Source organism: Aquarana catesbeiana, linkage group LG12, assembly GCF_042186555.1.
Source record: "Aquarana catesbeiana isolate 2022-GZ linkage group LG12, ASM4218655v1, whole genome shotgun sequence".
Taxonomy (NCBI): Eukaryota; Metazoa; Chordata; class Amphibia; order Anura; family Ranidae; genus Aquarana; species Aquarana catesbeiana.
This window is the reverse complement of record NC_133335.1, coordinates 10469224-10480854: the sequence shown is the minus strand read 5'-3', so window position 1 is coordinate 10480854 and position 11631 is coordinate 10469224. Positions and strand designations below refer to the sequence as shown.

Genomic DNA, 11631 nt, shown 5'->3' with positions numbered 1-11631 from the left:
TGATATCCAACTTCACCCGACTCTGATAGCCAACTTCACCCGACTCTGATAGCCAACTTCACCCGACTCTGATAGCCAACTTCACCCGACTCTGATAGCCAACTTCACCCGACTCTGATAGCCAACTTCACCCGACTCTGATAGCCAACTTCACCCGACTCTGATAGCCAACTTCACCCGACTCTGATAGCCAACTTCACCCGACTTTGATATCCCACTTCACCCAACTCTGAGCATCACATAGGTAAGGTGTCACCCTTTTTAGTGTTGAATCCCCCCTAGGTATTGATCCCCAATTATGGAGAATCTTTCCGGGAATTGCACTGCCATTTTTGGCCTTGTAATGATCTCCACGGTTGGACAGAGGTGGGAATTCTGGATCGCTCCATACATCGAACAATCCAACATGTCAGTAGCCTCCCAACCCGGATATCAGAGTTGGGTGAAGTTGGATATCAGAGTTGGGTGAAGTTGGCTTTTATTAATTTCATCCAGTTAGACTTAAAGCAGACCATAGATGGAGCGATTCTTTTTTTTTTTCTTTCTTTCCTGCAACCACAGGTTGCAGGAAAGAAAATTGCTCGATTTCCCCCTAATGCAGAGCTATTGTGTCTATTGTGTTCTCCACAAGGGAGAAGAAGCCCCCCTGCTGGGAAAACACAGTAATTACTGCTAGCAGCTAGAACAGCTGCTAGCAATAATCGTATGTAAACTCCGGCAGGCAAATTGTATCCAAGCTAATCGATCGGCTTGGGTACATGCAGCCTGCCTATACGTGGTTCAAACCTCAGCCAGTCCCTGCTGAACCGGCCGAGATGCGAACCGTCTATGGCCGGCTTAAGACTGTATTTTATTATACAGTTGGGCTCTGGTTCATATATGTCCGGCCGCAGTTTCAGTGCGTTTCTTTTTTTTTTTTTTAAAGGAATCCGGTGCAGTTTTGTTCCCCGGATCAGGTGTGAATTCTAACTTGAAATCGCACCTCCAACACATACAAGACTTTTTTTTTTTTTAAATGGACTGTGGCCGGCCTGGACATATATGAGCCGGCTCAATAGAAAGACGGGTTCAGTTCACATGTCATGCGAATCGGATGCGGTTCAAAACTTGTCCAATTCACATATATGTGAACCGAGCCTTAATAATAAATACGGGACGACCTATTTTTTATTTATTGGGATATTTGTGCCCCCGGGGGCGAAGATCCCGCCCAGACAGAGGAGGTATATGGAGGGTGACATATGTTCATGAGAAAAATAAACTGTGATTGGCTCCTGGTGTTCATAAAAGGTTTTCTTTTTGTTAAACTAGCAAACAACAAGTTCATTTTGAAACAATGTTGCATTGATGTCAATAAATCCAGGTTTTTATCTAATGTTATGGAGTGACTTTGTTGCATGTTTGTATGGAAGATCTCCGCTTTAGGCCCCTTTCATGCGGGGCGCACTCCTCGGCAAGGGATCCGTCCGCTGAGCAGAGCTGGTGGGTGGCTGGTCCGTGTCCGCTCAGTTTATGTAGATAGTTACTGTACATAGTAGGTAAGGTGGAATAAAGACAATAGTCCATCCAGTTCAACCTGTCTTGGTGTTCTTGTGTCGGGGTGTCTGTAATCATTTCCCATATCCCTGTATATTGTGTTCACTAAGATGCACATCCAACAGTCTATTAACCACTTAAGGACCCAGCCTCTTTTTGACACTTGTTGTTTCCAAGTTAAAATCAGTTTTTTTTTTTTCTAGAAAATTACTTCGAACCCCCAAACATTATATATATTTTTTTCTAACACCCTAGAGAATAAAATGGTGGGCGTTACAATACTTTCTGTCACACCGTATTTGCGCATCGATCTTTACAAGCGCAATTTTTTTTGAGAAAATACTCTACTTTTTTTTTTTACTTAAATTAAGACCACAGTAAAGTTAGCCCAATTGTTTTTTATATTGCGAAAGATAATGTTACGCCAAGTAAATTGATACCCAACATGTCACGCTTCAAAATTGCGCCCCCTCGTGAAATGGCGACCAAACCTTGACCCTTAAAAATCTCCATAGGCCACGTTTAAAAATTTCTACAGGTTACCAGTTTTGAGTTACAGAGGAGGTCTAGGGCTAGAATTAGAACTAGAAGTTTGCACACCGTTTTCACATGCGGGGCGCAACTTACGTTTGCGTTCGCTTCTGCGCGCGAGCTCAGCGGGACAGGGCGCTTTAAATTTCTTTTATTTTTTATTCTTACACTGTCCTTTAAAAAAAAAAAAAAAAAAAAAAGGTCACTTTTATTTCTATTACAAGGAATGTTAACATCCCTTGTAATAGAAAAAAAAAGTATGACAGGATCTCTTAAATGTGTCAAAAAGACCTCAGATCTCACATTTACACTTAAATGCAATAAAAAAAAAAAAAAAAAATATATATATATATATATAGATAAATAAAATGTAATTTTTTATTTTGTTTGCAAAAAAAAAAAAAAAATTTCCCTTCTAAGACTACTGGGCAGAAGTGACGTTTGAATAAATCGCTATCAAGCGTCGTTTTTCCAGCAAGAATACATTTAGTGCTTGTAGTTGTTCCTCATAATTTGAGGTCCTCCAATCCCCATTCATTTTATTGCCCTTCTTTGGACTCCTTCCAGTTCCAGCACATCCCTTCTGAGGACTGGTGACCAGAACTGGACAGAATACTCCAGATGTGGCCGGACCAGAGTTTTTTTTTTTTTTTTTATATAGGCAGGATCATAGTTCGATCACTGGAGTATATTCCCCCTTTTTTTTTTTTTTTTTTTTTTTTTTGTTATGCATTTTTTTTTTTTTTTTTTTTACATTTCCCCACATTAAACCTCATTTGTCATGTAGTTGCCCAATCCATTTATTTTTTTTTTTTTTTTTTTTTTGTTCAGGTCTTTCTGTGAAATTTCTATATCCTGCTGTGTTGTTATTGCCCTGCTTATTTTTGTTTCATCTGCGAAAAACTGAGATTGAGCTGTTTACCCCGTTCTCTATATCATTTATAAATAAATTAAACCGAATTGGTCCCAAGACAAGAACCCAACTTCCAGACCAGTCTGAGTCCCCGTTCTTTATCACTAAACACGTGCGATTCATTTAGTTCCTAATTCGTTCTTTATCAAATTTCGACAAATTAATTCGGAAGTATCAGAATTAGCGAAAAACCCGTTTTAACAAATTTTTCCAAATATTCGTAAATTCGAAGATCCGGGAAATCCAAAAATAAGAACGAAAATTCAAAGAACGAATATCCAAAAATTCAACAACCGGTAAAGTCGAAAATCTTAAATAATAACAAATTAATAATAACTTTACTATTACAAACTAATAAATTATCGATATTGGAGTTTCCTTTCAAATTTGGCTGTTAGTGAACGAATATGAATTTATCCAAAGTTACGAATTATCCGAAATAACGAATGCCGCCTCTAAACGAATGAAGTGTAACAAATTATTAATAATTTACAATAATAATAAAAACGTATTATTAGTATTATTAACTTGATCCGTTCCATTTGTGTAGATGCGGCATTCGTTATTTCGGATCATTCGTAACTTCAGATAACTTCGTATTCGTTCACTAACAGCCAAACTTGAAAGGAAATTCCAATACCGATAATTTAAAAGTTAGTTACTATTTAGAATTTTCACATTTTATTTCTTTCGAATTTGCTTTCTTATTTTCGATCATAACGAATGACGCGAAAAACAAAAAAAACGAATGAAATGAAAAGGAACACAATTTTTCGGCAGTGCACATGTCTATTTATCAGCACCCTTTGGACACGCCCCTGTAACCAGTTTTTTTTATCCAAAAACAAACCTTATGGTCCGTGCCGACAGACCTCAGTTTGTTGATTAAGCATTTATGGGCAAATGTTTTTGCAAAATCCAGGTACACCACACAAGGGCGTCCGCAAAACTTTTTTTGGGGGGCGGGCATCATTTTAAGGTCACCGATGCTCCGCTCCTTTTCGACAATGTCACGAAGGGGAGGGGCTTAGACGCAAATTCAATGAAAAACGCCATTACGTTTTCATGTGTTTTGCAATCTGCCGTGTTGCATTTTTGCATGAATTCAGATGCCTTTTTTTCTTTTTTTACATTTTATTTACAATGTATTCCAAAGACCTGTAATCGCGAGCGTTTTACATACATTTGTGTGTGTTGCATTGCAAAAAATAAATAGAAATACGCAGCCTGCCGCATTCCTTGTGCTTTTTTGTGTCGATCTCAAGAGAGGGAACAGCTCCAGACATCAGGCACACTATGGGCTCTTGTGGGAGGAGCCAATTGTGGGGGGTGGAGCCTTTTATCTTGTCTATAGTGCTGCATGTGGCCTCCTGTGTGACTTACTTTGTGTCGAGCTCCAGAGAGGGGAAACAGTGGGGGGACATCTCCAGACACCGGACACACTATGAGCTCCCGGTGGGAGGGACAGAGTGCAGAGGGGTGGAGCCTTGTCCATAGTGCTGCATGTGGCTCCTCTTGTCTTCTAGTCCCTCCACTGTGGCCAATGGGGAGCGGAAAAGTGCGGACAGGAAGCTGGTGTGAGCCACTCTCTATTCTCCTGTACTGGGGGGGAACGGGGGTAAACACTCTTAACAACCCACAGCTCGCCTCTCCCCTGCATGACAGCACCGCTGCCCCTAGGCAGACTGAGCAGGGGAAAAACGGACACCTTGTCGATCCCGGAGTCCGGGGGGCACTTGCCCCCCCCTGCAGACGCCCATGACACCACGTCCACTGGCCTTCCCTTATCCAGATGACCGCTCACTTCCTCGTAGAATGTTAACAGATTGGTCTGGCAGGAACGACCCTTCATAAACCCTTGCTGGTTACTACTAACGATACTGTTTTCTTCAGCAAATTCTTGGATTTAGTCCCTTATCATCCCCTCCAATAATTTACATACTATTGATGTTAGGCTATTTTTTGCGATACGACACTGCGTCGATTCAACTGACAATTGCGCGGCCGTGCGACCTTGTACCCAAACAAAAATGACGTCCTTTTTTTCCCACAAGTAGAGCTTTCTTTTGGTGGTATTTGATTACCTCTGTGGTTTTTATTTTTTGTGCTAAAAACAAAAAAAGTCCGACAATTTTGAAAAAAATAATATTTTTTACACCACGTCCACTGGCCTTCCCTTATCCAGATGACCGATCACTTCCTCGTAGAATGTTAACAGATTGGTCTGGCAGGAACGACCCTTCATAAACCCGTGCTGGTTACTACTAATGATACTGTTTTCTTCAGCAAATTCCTGGATTTAGTCCCTTATCATCCCCTCCAATAATTTACATACTATCGATGTTAGGCTGACTGGCCTGAAGTTTTCCTGGTATATGTCTCTGCCCCTTTTTTGAATATTGGTACCACATTGGCTTTTCTCCAATCAGCTGTTTATTGTCTTTATGTCTTGTCTTTTGTTTATCCAGTTTATCACCGGACACAAGAAACCACATAACAGGCCGTTTTTAATAATAATGGTACCTGCACAAGTGTGAGAAAGGGATGATGTTTTCTTAACCAAGCTTGGTAAAGGAAATATAAGACTGCAATCAAAAGATGCGATGAAAGCATTACAGTATAATAACCTGGAGCTTCACCCCTCTTTGCAGCTTTTATATGAGAAATATTAGGAGCTCAATTTCCAGGCCTGTGTGTTAGCGAGCCATACCACTAAGTGTCCACAAGGTGGCAGTGTAGTTCTACACACATAGAGAAAGGTAAGATTTCATTTTGTTTTTTGCTGCTTTGAAAATAATTTATTCTTTATACAGTTCAAGTCTTTTCTTCATTATTTGAAATCGCCTGGGAAGAAAAATAAAACGTATGTTAAAGAAGATCTTCACCCTGATCAAGAAGTTTTCTCCCCCTCCCCCCACTCCACTGCAGAAATATAGAAATATCTGTTTTGTTTTTTTGTTTTATACTTTTTTTTTTTTTTTTACTTTTTGTACATTTTGGTCAGTCTCCCCCCCCCCTCCCTTTTTTTTTTTCCTTCTCCCACCTTGCCTAGGTGAATTGCATGCATCCCCCCCCCGTCCCTCCTGGGATATGAGATGTGCAAATCCCAGGAGGTACCAGTAGCACTGAATGTCATTCCAGGCATTAAAGAGGGGGGGGGGGGGTGGTAAGTCCTAGCGGCATGTCATCAGGAGGTGGCTTCTGAACCCGGAAGAGCCGGCAGCCGTCCAATGATGTCATAGAAGAAGATGGCGGCACGGGACCCGAGCGATGGCTGCAGAGAGGAAAGAGGATCTCAGCAGGACAATGCTGGATCTGCTGGGTGGGGGAGTATCTGAACTGTGCAGGACGTCTGGTAATGAAAAAAAAATAAATAAAGGGGTTGAGGGTGAAGTTGCCCTTTAATCACTTAAGGACCGGAAGATTTGCCCCCTCCTAATGACCAGGCCATTTTTTTTTGCAATAGGGCACTGCGTCGCTTTAACTGACAATTGCACGGTCGTACGATGCTGTACCCAAACAAAATTGACGTCCCCCCCCCCCACAAATAGAGCTTTCTTTTGGTGGTATTTGATCATCTCTGCGGTTTTTATTTTTTGCGCTAAAAACAAAAAAAAGTGACAATTTTTAAAAAAATAAACAATATTTTTTACTTTTTGCTATGATAAATATCTAAAAAAAAAAAAAAAAAAAAAAAAACGTCTTCATCAGTTTCAATATGTATTCTTCCACTTATTTTTGGTAAAAAAAAAATCCCAATAAGCGTATATTGATTGATTTGGGCAAAAGTTATTGGGGATTTATTTATGGCATTTTTATTATAATTTTTTTTTTTTTTTACACTAGTAATGGTGAAGATTAGCGATTTTTAGAGGGACTGTGACACATCGGACACTTTTGACAATTTTTTGGGACCATTGACATTTATACAGCGATCATAATAGCCACTGATTACTGTATAAATGTCACTGGCAGGGAAGGGGGTTAACACTAGGGGGGCGATCAAGGGGTTAAGTGTGTCCTAGGGGGGTGTTTCTAACTGTATGGGGGGGCTGGGCTGACTGGAGGAGGAGAGAGATCGCTGTTCCTGATCACTAGCAACAGCAGATCTCTCTCTTCTTCCCTAAAAGAACGGGGATCTGTGTGTTTACATTGGCAGATCCCCGTTCTGGCTCTCTAACGAGCCATCATGGGTGGCTGGCGGACATCGTGGTCGCCGGCCACACGCATCGGCTCCGGCCGCGCGCCCTCTATACCCCTATACAGCTATGGCGATTCACGCAGGGGAGCCAACCTGCCGCCATATAATGATGGTGGCTGGTTGGCAAGTAGTTAAAGAGCATCTCCACTTTTGCTGAGGAAAAAAAAAAAAACCCTCCCCCACTGGGTGATCTCTGTACATTGCAGGGATTATAACAAATTTCATTGAAAATTCCGACCTTTTGTTATTCTGAAGAAATAGCTGTGTGTTTTGTCTCCATGTGCGTTGGAGAGATTTTATCATTTATCAATCAGCTGCTGCACCTGCAGGGTTCTAATGAAAGCAGCGGGGTCTGCGTCCCTTTTAGACGTGATTTCCCCTTTTGGGAATCTTTTTCACCAAATATATGACCGTTTTGTTGCAGGGGATGCCCAGAATCTGACTTGTATCTTAGTGTAGACCTCTGGCATCAGTGAGCCAATCACACAAGCAGGAAATGACATATCTTGGGGGGGGGGGGGGGGGTTCTCTACTACCTCCAGGCGGCCATATTGGATTTTTACAGAAAATGAGAGCGGCTGCAGATTGAAAAGGAAAGATCTTTTTTTTTTTTAAATAACATTCAATCACAATATTACTTGTGTAGCAATTGTATAGGCAATTTTTTTTTATTTGCTTTTTTTTTCCCCCCCCAAAGAAAGTTGTTATCCTTTTGATATGTTTAAAAAAAAAAAAAAAAAAACAGCAACTTGGAACGGTCCTCTGCAGTAATACCTTTTTGCCACTAGATGTCACCAGTTCTCTGGGTTAAAGTGGTTGTACACTTCAATCTTTGACTTGCACCTATAATAAGGCTTACTGATGGGTACTGTAAATATCTCCTAAACGTTGCACTGTTTAGGAGATATAAATTTACTATCACTGATCACTGTATTAGTGTCAATGGTCCCCAAAAAAGTGTCACTTAGTGTCAGGTTTGTCCGCCTCAATGTCGCAGTCCTGCTAAAAGTCGCCGCCATTACTAGTTAAAAAAAAAAATAAAAAATTCTATAAATCTATCCCTTATTTTGTAGACGCGATAACCAATCAATATACGCTTATTGGGATTTTTTTTTTTTACCAAAAATACGTAGAAAAATACATATTAGATTACATTTATGAAGAAATTTTATTTATTTTTTTAATTATTGGATGGGTTTTATAGCAGAAAGTAAAAATATATTTTTTTTTGTTTTTTTCAAAACTGTCGCCTTTTTTTTTTTTTGTTTATAGGGCAAAAAATAAAAACCGCAGAGGTGATCAAATACCACCAAAAGAAAGCTCTATTTGTGGGGAAAAAAAGGATGTCCATTTTATTTGGGTGCAACGTCGCACGATTGCGCAATTGTCAGTTAAAGTAACGCAATGCCATATCGCAAAAAATGGTCTGGTCAGGAGGGGGGGGGTAAATTTTCCGGGGCTGAAGTGGTTAACTGATGACCAATGTTATTCAACCTGCTTTGCTTTGTCGGAGCCCACTCTGCCCCCTGGGGGCACTCACAAATCATTACATGATCTAAACCCAGTAATATGAAAATAGTCCCCCCCCCCCCCCCGCAGTGCCCACAGATTATACATTTTCTTTTTACATTAGAATACAGCCACTATATACCTTTTTGGCTGATCTGTATACCACAGTCAGTGATGAACTGCAGGGTTTGCCTGAGTGTTCAGACAGTGGCGTCACTAGGGTTGGCGTCACCTGGTGCGGTAAAACATGGTGTCACCCCCACAACCCCCCCTCCCCTATTTTCGGGCTGGCAGCCCAGCGATGGATCGGTCAATAAGGCCTACAGGCAATATTAGGGCTAGAGGATAGCAGGTTAGGTAGTTCCTAATGGCTCAGTCCCTAGGAGCAGTAATGGATAATGGCCGACAGACCCAGCGAAACAGCAGCAGTGATCCCTCCGGCTGGACAATTGCTCACTCTGGGTAGTAGTGTAGCACGTCTGTACCCTGGCAGTGGCTCAGTCTTTCTCTCTCTAGTGGCGCTGGGCAGCGTGGTTCTCTTCCTGGGGGTGCTGGGCAGCGTGGTTCTCTTTCTGGTGGCGCTGGACAGTGTGGCACCCTCTCTGGTGGCGCTGAGCAGCATGGTTCTCTTTCTGGTGATGCTGGGCAGTGTGGCGCTCTCTCTAGTGGTGCTGGGCAGCGTGGTTCTCTTTCTGGTGGCGATGGGCAGTGTGGCGCTCTCTCTAGTGGTGCTGGGCAGTGTGGTTCTCTTTCTGGTGGCGATGGGCAGTGTGGCGCTCTCTAGTGGTGCTGGGCAGCGTGGTTCTCTTTCTGGTGGCGCTGGAGAATGTGGCGCTCTCCCTAGTGGTGCTGGGCAGTGTGGTTCTCTTTCTGGTGATGCTGGGCAGTGTGGCGCTCTCTCTAGTGGCGCTGGGCAGCGTGGTTCTCTTTCTGGTGGCGATGGGCAGTGTGCCGCTCTCTAGTGGTGCTGGGCAGCGTGGGTCTCTTTCTGGTGGCGCTGGAGAATGTGGCGCTCTCCCTAGTGGCGCTGGGCAGTGTGGTTCTCCCTCTGGTGGAGCTAGGCAGCGTGGTTCTCTTTCTGGTGGCGCTGGGCAGTGTGGCGCTATCTCTGGTGGCGCTGGGCAGTGTTGTTCTCTTTCTGGAGGCGCTGGGCAGTGTGGCGCTATCTCTGGTGGCACTGGGCAGCGTGGTTCTCTTTCTTGGCTTCCTCTCTTGGCTTTATGACTACAGTGTCCCCATCTTTTGAGGGCTCCTTCCAGCAGGATAATGCACCATGTCACAAAGCTCCAATCATCTCAATGAGGTCCCTGTACTCCAATGGCCTCCACACTTACCACATCTCATCCAATAGAGCACATTTGGGATGTGGTGGAACGGGAGATTGACAACATGGGTGTGCAGCCGACAAATCTGCAGCAACTGGGTGATGCTATCATGTCACTATGGAGCAAAATCTCTGAGGAACGTTTCCTACACCTTGTTGAATCTATGCCATGAAGAATGAAGGCAAAAGGGGGTCCAACCCAGTACTAGCAAGGTGCACCTAATAAAGTGGCCGGTGAGTGTATATTCTGAAGTTGCTGATAAGACTGCAGAGTGTACAAAATAGCACTAGATTTCTGGCAGGATCAACAGGTGCACTTATAGAATAGATATAATAAAATGTTTTGATGGTTACCATCATGGATACCATGTTTGATGGTTATCCATGGTTTTTGGTTATTCATGGTTTGATGGTTATCCATGGTTTTATGGTCATCCATGGTCTATGGTTATCCATGGTTTGATGGCTATCCATGGTTTTTGGTTATTCATGGTTTGATGGTTATTCACGGTTTGATGGTTATCCATGGTCTATGGTTCTCCATGGTTTGATGGCTATCCATGGTTTGATGGTTATACACGGTCGATGGTTATCCATGGTTTGATGGTTATCCATGGTTTGATGGTTATCCATGGTTTGATGGTTATCCATGGTTGATGGTTTACCATGGTTATCCATCATGGATACCAGACCGAAAGGAAGCAAATATCAACGTCTCCTTGTTTTCCACACTGCACAGGTTTGCTTTAAGTTGCAGAAGGTCCCAACTATTATGAAGCTATGAATCACGGAATTGCTGAAATGGTTCTTTACATAAGACTTGTCTCAAGCAGCGAATGACTCAGATTGTCATCTGAGCGAGTGTTTACTCAGATGTCTTATACCTGTTACTCATTGTTTTGACCTGAGACGACAGTGACGTGTCATAGAAAGTCTTGGCTGCCGCGCTCTTTCACTGCGGAAACTTTAATTGTATTATATCCTGGACAAATAGAGTCCTAAGGACAGACGGGGAGGATACAAACGCCATAACGCACACCTGGTCCAATGGTAGACTATGTGTGCTCTACTGCCACCTTTATTGTTTTAAGCCGAACCCTGGAGAGTTTGGGCAAGCAGCCCATGGAAGCCCAAAAACATCCACAATGTGATCAACATCAACTTTTCAGGAATATCTACACTAGCTTCAAATTCTGAAATAATGGATTCCAGTGAATAAAATAAATAATATTGATCACCAAAGTTGCATATTTTCCTGAACATATTAAAATAATTTTTAAGACCCTCTATCCAAAATGGAAAATAAATAGGTTTGCCTATAGTTCTACTTCAATAAATTTACAGAGTTGTGCTAATGATTAAAAAAAGAAGGAAATGTCCACAAGTAATGTGATATTATCCTTGGTGTATATCTCTACCATACACCACCTTGACTCGTGATCTGTGTGCCAATCCCCCCACCAAAGGCTGAAAAGCTCGCTTACCAGCTCGCATGGACCTCACCACTACAGGAGGTCACTAGCGCTTGTGGCTCTATAACCCCCCCCAGGACCTTTAGCGAATCCAGAGATGACCCTGGACGACATAAACGTATGATGAAAGGCATAGGGCGGAGCG

At 42.5% G+C, this 11631-nt stretch overlaps 1 protein-coding gene across 1 annotated transcript in view; it reads left to right on the top strand.

Moving 5' to 3' along the window:
• RTF2 (replication termination factor 2) overlaps positions 1–1375 on the top strand; it is a 56844-nt gene extending 55469 nt beyond the window's left edge. Inside the window, exon 9 of the mRNA XM_073607219.1 lies at positions 1–1375. This exon is cut by the window's left edge and continues 1383 nt beyond it. The gene's annotated coding sequence lies outside the window, so the exon portion shown is untranslated.
• Positions 1376–11631: the final 10256 nt, after the last annotated feature.